Source organism: Ipomoea nil, unplaced genomic scaffold (genome assembly GCF_001879475.1).
Source record: "Ipomoea nil cultivar Tokyo-kokei standard unplaced genomic scaffold, Asagao_1.1 scaffold0642, whole genome shotgun sequence".
In the NCBI taxonomy this organism is placed as follows: Eukaryota; Viridiplantae; Streptophyta; class Magnoliopsida; order Solanales; family Convolvulaceae; genus Ipomoea; species Ipomoea nil.
Window position 1 is genome coordinate 1,523,959 of NW_017617070.1, and position 8,753 is coordinate 1,532,711.

At 26.9% G+C, this 8,753-nt stretch overlaps 1 non-coding gene across 1 annotated transcript; it reads right to left on the minus strand.

Moving 5' to 3' along the window:
* Nucleotides 1-934: 934 nt before the first annotated feature.
* TRNAR-UCU lies at nucleotides 935-1,007 on the minus strand. Its single transcript has one exon. It is a non-coding gene; the product is annotated as a tRNA-Arg (tRNA).
* Nucleotides 1,008-8,753: the final 7,746 nt, after the last annotated feature.

Below are 8,753 nucleotides of genomic sequence, written 5' to 3' on the forward strand. Positions count from 1 at the left end.
AACTTATTCGCATCATAATTGTGTTAAGCTATAATCCCGCTTAACTTCTTCAAATAAATTATGATCTTCCAGACTTGTACATGGGTTGCATGATATGGGTGCACCATACTCTGTAGACTTAAACAGACTCAAATAGAATAAAAATGAGGACTACTTGATTTTTCAAAAATACATTCGACTCATCAAAATTTACAAAATATTCCTATATTATGAAACATTTGACGATGAAAAATTTGCTTTATTCATGTATTTAGGGAGAATTAGAGAAAGTTAGGGATAAACAATTAATAGAAAAAAAAATCAATATAAACAGGCAATAATGAAGTAAAAATAATATTATTTCAAAATTTTAGAGGAAGATTGTAAAGTTTAGGAGTGAGAGAAATATTGGTAGAGTTTCGGTATGAGGAAAATATAGGATAATGAAGAAAAAAATAATTTTATTAAATTTAGATAGGTTTATAAAGTTTAAATAGGGAGAAAAAATAGAGTTAAAATAGAGAGGGAAAACATTCAAAGTTGTTAGAAAAAAAAAATTAATCTTAGGGTTTATGGTTGGATTTCAACTATTTATATTTGAGAAGGAATACCGCATACCTTTTAAAGACTCTTTAAAAATCTTGATTGAATACCGCATGACTTTTAAAGACTCTCTAACAATTTCAATTAAATACCTCCAAACTTTTAAAGTTCATAAAAGTCTTCAAAACTCTATGAAAGTCATGATTGAATACACCCCCCCCCCCCCCCTTAGATATCTGGTCAAAGGGTGCATTCAATCCCTTCATAAATAAATTTAAAAAAACATAAAAAATAATATAATATTCAAATAATAAACCTACTAAATTTACAATAAATATTTAAAAAATAAAAATAAAAACTATATTCAAATAATAAACCTACTAAATTTATAAAAAAAAAAATTATGTTATTACACACCTAATGGGACTCGAACCCACAATCGCTTGATTAGAAGTCAAGCACCTAATCCATTAGGCCATAGGTGCAAATTCAAAAAGTATGACAAAGTTAACATATTTTTTTTAATATCATAATTCATCTCAAACTTAGGGGCTGTATTCAATCATGACTTTTGAAAACTTTTAAAATGATAGATTTTAATAAACTTTTATTGACTTTCACAGAATCGTTCAAACTTTTTAAAACTTTGTAAGACTCTATAAAAGTCTATATAAAAATTATTCATAAACTTTAATTTTATAAACTTCTGTTTTTATTTTAAAATGTTTAGAAAAGTTATTGAAATTCTAAATAGAATACATCCTTACAAACATTCAATAATTTCAATTCTTATCATTTAAAATTTTCTTACAAAACATGTTATAATATATCATAAAATAATTTTATTACATTGATCCTTGAAAAAATATAGAATAAAAGCACCTATGAAGCTCTTAGTGATGAGAGATTCTTATTCCGCCTAACTTAAGGGGGTGTATTCAATCATGATTTTTGTAGAGTTTTAAAAAACTTTTAAAATGATAGATTTTAATAAACTTTGATTGACTTTCATAGAGTCATTCAAAACTTTTTAAAACTTTATAATACTCTATAAAAAAAGTTTATATACAAAATATTCATAGACTTTTATCAACTTTTTATTTTAAAAAGTCTACAAAAGTCATTGAAATTTTAAATTGAATACATCCTTACAAACTTTCAATAATTTTGATTCTTATCATTTATAATTTTCTTACAAAACATTTATAATATATCATAAAATTCTTCTTTGTATATAGTTCGTCACCCACATCAGCATTCTCAACATTATTATTTTTATCCATAGTATGTTGAGACTTGTATGCTAATTACTAATATATATTATTAAATATTAATAAACATCAACAAAAAAAAAAAAAAAAAAAAACTATTTCATTAGAAGTTCATAAAAATATTGAGCAATAAAATGTATAATAAAAGAATTGATTAAATGAAATATTTAAAAATATAATTTCAAGTTGCATAAAATAAAAAAAAATAAAAATCAAATATTAATAATATATACATAAAATTATTGTGACACCCCGAAATCCAAATTTAGTTTAAGGGATTAATTAAATAATTAATCCTATTTCAATTGGTATTTTAATTCCTTTAATTCCTGAAAATTCAATAGTCAGGGACTAGTAATTGACTGGTCAACCCCAAAGTCAAAGTTGTACCTTGAGCTTTGTAAGGAGTTCCCTTGTTCCCTTACACCTCTTCATGTTAGTAAGGGTATTCTTGACTTTTCACCTTGTGTTAATATTGTAACCTAACCTAGTAGAACACCCTCATTTCTCTCCTTACACTTTCCAAATTCTAGCTCCACATTATCTCTAAAAAGGTAGATAGCTTTTCTTCCAAGCCAAGTTGAAGCTTTGTCAAAACTTCAAGAGTTGTCTCCAAGATTCTACTTTTCATACATTTGGGCATCTAGGAGGGTAAGATCCATGTTCATCTTGTGTTTTTAGTGTTTTCTTAGGTGTCTTTTCTTAAAGATAAAATCTTTATGATCTTTTGGTGTGTTCTTGAAGTGGGTTTGGAAGGTGAGCTTTGTTAGGAGCTTGGTGAGGTGTTAAGTGAAGGTTTTTGTCTACAAGAGGTAACCCATGCTCTACAAAATCTATTTTGCTTACCTATATGAATATTTCTTGGATTCTACATGTGTTTTGCTATGAAATGTGAGTGTTTATGCATTGTCTTGTGAAAATGCATATCTAGAGCTTGTGTTTAGGGTTCATGTGTGCCATTGCTTGGCTATTCCTTTGATTCAAGTCATTTTGTTGTATTTGGTGAGATTTGGCATGTTTTAGACTTGAATTTGAGCTTGGTGATGAAAATCCGCAAAGGGATTATTTTGGTACAGGTGTGTACCCGCGGGCGGAACGGCGGGTAGGAGGTCCACCCGTCGCCCACCCGCGGGGTACATGGTGCTTGTGGGTAATGTACCCGCGGGCGAAACTGCGGGTAGGGGTCTACCCGCAGGGTACAATATGTGTCTTGTTGGGGATTTGTTTCCCGTGATTCTTTTGATTCGGTATTTGGTCATTTGACTTCCCGATGTTCTTTTGTGGAACTATTTGAGTGTCTTCTTGATGTTTTGTATGTCTAGAACTATATGGTAGGAATCCATGTAGGTTTTGGTGTCTTGAATCGTGCTAAGTGTTCAACATTGTGTTTCGTTGCACCGTGATGAGTTTTGTGCGTTCTTCAGAACTACGTTTGGTTTACCCGTTTGATAAGCATGCTAGTTCGGTGCTTAAATGCTAGCGTGTTTGTTCTTTGTACCTTCTTATTGGTTGATGATAAATTGTGTTATTCATCGTTGTTGTTGTTGGACTGTGATCCATTCCTTGATTGAGTATGGTTTCATATCTTCGTTGTGATCCGTTGATTGATTCCTGTTGAGGTGTGATGTGTGTGTGGCTTTACCTGGATTGCACGATTAGTGGTATGGGACACTAGTCACCAAGGTATTGCAGTGGTCTTCGTGGTGGCCATGACATGATTACGGAGCTGTGGCCTTTGTGTAAGGTTCACGTATTTTTGGAGAGGCATGTGTTGCCGTGTGTGAAATCGGTACCCTCGTGTACTATATAATCGGTGGTTCTGTTAGACTTGGTGTACAGGGGTCCTGGAGGTAAAGGTTGGAACTAGACATAAGGAAGACATATCAACTAGTGATGGGTGATGTCACAAGGGCTTGGGTAGCCGTTGTTGTGAGTTTTCTTCTTGTGATGTGTGTAGTCACAAAGGGCTCAACTAGTGTGAGTTTTCTTCTTGTGATGTGTGTAGTCACAAAGGGCTCAACTAGTGATGGGTGATGTCACAAGGGCTTGGGTAGCCGTTGTTGTGAGTTTTCTTCTTGTGATGTGTGTAGTCACAAAGGGCTCAACTAGTGATGTGTGTAGTCACAAAGGGCTCAACTAGTGATGGGTGATGTCACAAGGGCTTGGGTAGCAGTTGTTGTGAGTTTTCTTCTTGTGATGTGTGTAGTCACAAAGGGCATGTGGGGCATTAATCTATGCTTCTTTCAGGTTCCCCTCTTATGTTTTGTGGCCCCTGCGCGTTCAGGCCGTTTCCTCCGCTGTGTTTGATGTTTTGGTTTAGATACTTGAGTGCATTCAATCCCTTCATAAATTGAAACACAAAGAGCCAATAACCCCTCCACTGACGCTCGAACTCACAACCTTCCAAATGGAAGATTAACTCGGGTACCATTAGACCACATAGTCCTGGTCAATCCCTTCATAAATAAATTTAAAAAAACTTACAAAATAAAATAATCTTCAAATAATAAACCTACTAAATTTACAATAAATATTTAAAAATAAAAATAAAAAACTATCTTCAAATAATAAACCTACTAAATTTACAAAAAAAAAAAAAATAATTATGTTATTACACAACCTAGTAGGACTTGAACCCACAATCACTTGATTAGAAGTCAAGCACCTTATCCATTAGGCCATAGGTGCAAATTCAAGAAATATGTCAAAGTTAACATATTTTTTTTAATATCATAATTCATCTCAAACTTAGGGGTTGAATTCAATCATGACATTTGAAAACTTTTAAAATGATGGATTTTAATAAACTTTTATTGACTTTCAGAGAATCGTTCAAAACATTTTAAAACTTTGTACGACTCTATAAAAGTCTATATAAAAAATATTCATAAACTTTTGTTTTTATTTTAAAAAGTCTAGAAAAGTTATTGAAATCCTAAATAGAATACATCCTTACAAACCTTCAATAATTTCGATTCTTATCATTTAAAATTTTCTTACAAAACATGTTATAATATATCATAAAATAATTATTATTACATTGATCCTTGAAAAAAATAGAATAAAAGCACCTATGAAGCTCTTAGTGATGAGAGATTCTTATTCCGCCTAACTTAAGGGGGTGTATTCAATCATTATTTTTGTAGAGTTTTAAAAAAAATTTTAAAATGATAGATTTTAATAAACTTTGATTGACTTTCATAGAGTCATTCAAAACTTTTTAAAACTTTATAATACTCTATAAAAAAAGTTTATATACAAAATATTCATAGACTTTTATCAACTTTTTATTTTAAAAAGTCTACAAAAGTCATTGAAATTTTAAATTGAATACATCCTTACAAACTTTCAATAATTTTGATTCTTATCATTTATAATTTTCTTACAAAACATTTATAATATATCATAAAATTCTTCTTTTTATATAGTTCGTCACCCAAATCAGCAATCTCAACATTATTATTTTTATCCATAGTATGTTGAGAATTGTATGCTAATTACTAATATATATTTTTAAATATTAATAAACATCTACAAAAAAAACTAATTCATTAGAAATTCTTAACAATATTGAGAAATAAAATGTATAATAAAAGAATTTATTAAATAAAATATTTAAAAATATAATTTTAAGTTGCATAAAATAAAAAAAAATAAAAATCAAATATTAATAATATATATAAAAAATTATACTTGATATATTGCTAGGCATCACGCAAAGAACTATTATTTGCAATAGCATTTTGAGACTGCAAACAACAACAACAAGACTGTTTGCAACCCCAAATTGTTGTTAAGAACAGTAGTTCACTATTCGTAGTAACCTATTGTTAAAAAATGGAAAAATATATATTACGAATATAAACATAAAAAGAATAAAAATCAAAATATATAAGTATTTATATGAATATTATGAAACATTTGACGATGAAAAATTTGCTTTATTCATGTATTTAGGGAGAATTAGAGAAAGTTAGGGATAAAAAATTAATAGAAAAAATAAAAATCAACATGAACAAGCAATAATGAAGTAAAAATAATATTATTTCAAATTTTTAGAGGAAGATTGTAAAGTTTAGGAGTGAGAGAAAAATTGGTAGAGTTTCGGTATGAGGAAAATATAGGATAATGAAGAAAAAATAATTTTATTAAATTTAGATAGGTTTACAAAGTTTAAATAGGGAGAAAAAATAAAGTTAAAATAGAGAGGGAAAACATTCAAAGTTGTTAGAAAAAAAAATTTGAAATCTTAGGGTTTATGGTTGGATTTCAACTATTTATATTTGAGAAGGAAAAGTCTACAAAAGTCCTAAAATTAAAAAGTCTACAAAAGTTCATAACTTTTTGAATAAAACATGACTTTTAAAGACTCTTTAAAAGTCTTAATCTAATACCACACGACTTTTAAAGATTCTTTAAAAATCTTGATTGAATACCGCATGACTTTTAAAGACACTCTAACAGTTTCAATTGAGTACCTCCAAACTTTTAAAGTTCATAAAAGTCTTCAAAACTCTATGAAAGTCATGATTGAATACCCCCCCCCCCCCCCCCCCCGCCTTAGATATCTGGTCAAAGGGTGCATTCAATCCCTTCATAAATACATTTAAAAAAACTTACAAAATAAAATAATCTTCAAATAATAAACCTACTAAATTTACAATAAATAATTAAAAAATAAAAATAAAAAACTATCTTCAAATAATAAACCTACTAAATTTACAAAAAAAAAAAAAAAATGATATTACACACCTAGTGGGACTCAAACCTACAATCGCTTGATTAAAAGTCAAACACCTTATCCATTAGGCCATAGGTGCAAATTCAAGAAATATGACAAAGTTAAGATATTTTTTTTGTTAATATCATAATTCATCTCAAACTTAGCAGTTTTAATAAACTTTTATTGACTTTCAGAAAATCGTTCAAAACTTTTTAAAACTTTGTAAGACTCTATAAAAATCTATATAAAAAATATTCATAAACCTTAATTTTATAAACTTTTGTTTTTATTTTTAAAAGTTTAGAAAAGTTATGAAATTCTAAATAGAATACATCCTTACAAACCTTCAATAATTTTGATTCTTCTCATTTGAAATTTTCTTACAAAACATGTTATAATATATCATAATATAATTATTATTACATTGAACCTTTAAAAAAATAGAATAAAAGCACATATGAAGCTCTTAGTGATGAGAGATTCTTATTCCGCCTAACTTGAGGAGGTGTATTCAATCATGATTTTTGTAGAGTTTTAAAAAACTTTTAAAAAGATAGATTTTAATAAACTTTGATTGACTTTCATAGAGTCATTCAAAACTTTTTAAAACTTTATAATACTCTATAAATGTTTATATAAAAAACATTCATAGACTTTTATCAACATTTTATTTTAAAAAGTCTACAAAAGTCATTGAAATTTTAAATTGAATACATCCTTACAAACTTTCAATAATTTTGATTCTTATCATTTATAATTTTCTTACAAAATATTTATAATATATCATAAAATTCTTCTTTTTATATAGTTCGTCACCCACATCAGCATTCTCAACATTATTATTTTTATCCATAGTATGTTGAGAATTGTATGCTAATTACTAATATATATTTTAAATATTAATAAACATCTACAAAAAAAAACTAATTCATTAGAAATTCTTAACAATATTGAGAAATAAAATGTATAATAAAAGAATTTATTAAATAAAATATTTAAAAATATAATTTTAAGTTGCATAAAATAAAAAAAAAATAAAAATCAAATATTAATAATATATATAAAAAATTATACTTGATATATTGCTAGGCATCACGCAAAGAACTATTATTTGCAATAGCATTTGAGACTGCAAACAACAACTACAAGACTGTTTGCAACCCAAATTGTTGTTAAGAACAGTAGTTCACTATTCGTAGTAACCTATTGTTAAAAAATGGAAAAATATATATTACGAATATAAACATAAAAAGAATAAAAATCAAAATATATAAGTATTTATATGAATATTATGAAACATTTGACGATGAAAAATTTGCTTTATTCATGTATTTAGGGAGAATTAGAGAAAGTTAGGGATAAAAAATTAATAGAAAAAATAAAAATCAACATGAACAAGCAATAATGAAGTAAAAATAATATTATTTCAAATTTTTAGAGGAAGATTGTAAAGTTTAGGAGTGAGAGAAAAATTGGTAGAGTTTCGGTATGAGGAAAATATAGGATAATGAAGAAAAAATAATTTTATTAAATTTAGATAGGTTTACAAAGTTTAAATAGGGAGAAAAAATAAAGTTAAAATAGAGAGGGAAAACATTCAAAGTTGTTAGAAAAAAAAAAATTGAAATCTTAGGGTTTATGGTTGGATTTCAACTATTTATATTTGAGAAGGAAAAGTCTACAAAAGTCCTAAAATCTAGATAAAATGATTTAACTTAAAAGTTTATCTAATAACATTTAGATTCTTTAAATTTATTGAATACATGACTTTTAAAGACTCTCATTTCAATTGAGTAAACTTAAGTTCATAAATCAAATCTTGAAATATGAATACGCTTAGATATCTTCAAATGATTAATCTTCATAAAAAAAAAAAAAAAAAAAAAATAAAAAAAAAAAAAAAAAAAAAAAAAAAAAAAAAAAAAAAAAAAAAAAAAAAAAAAAAAAAATGATATTACAATATGACAAATACAATTTATAAAATCAAACATTATCATTAGATAGTCAAATTCAAGAATATGACAATAAGATATTTTTTTTAATATATAATTCATTCAAACTAGATTTAATAAACTTATGACTTCAAAAATGTCAAAATTAAAACTGTAAACTATAAAAATATATAAAAAATAAAAAATATAAACTGTATTTAAAAGTTAGAAAAGTTATGAAATTCTAAATAGAATACATCCTTAAAACCAATAATTTGATTCTCATTAAATTTCTTAAAAAATTTA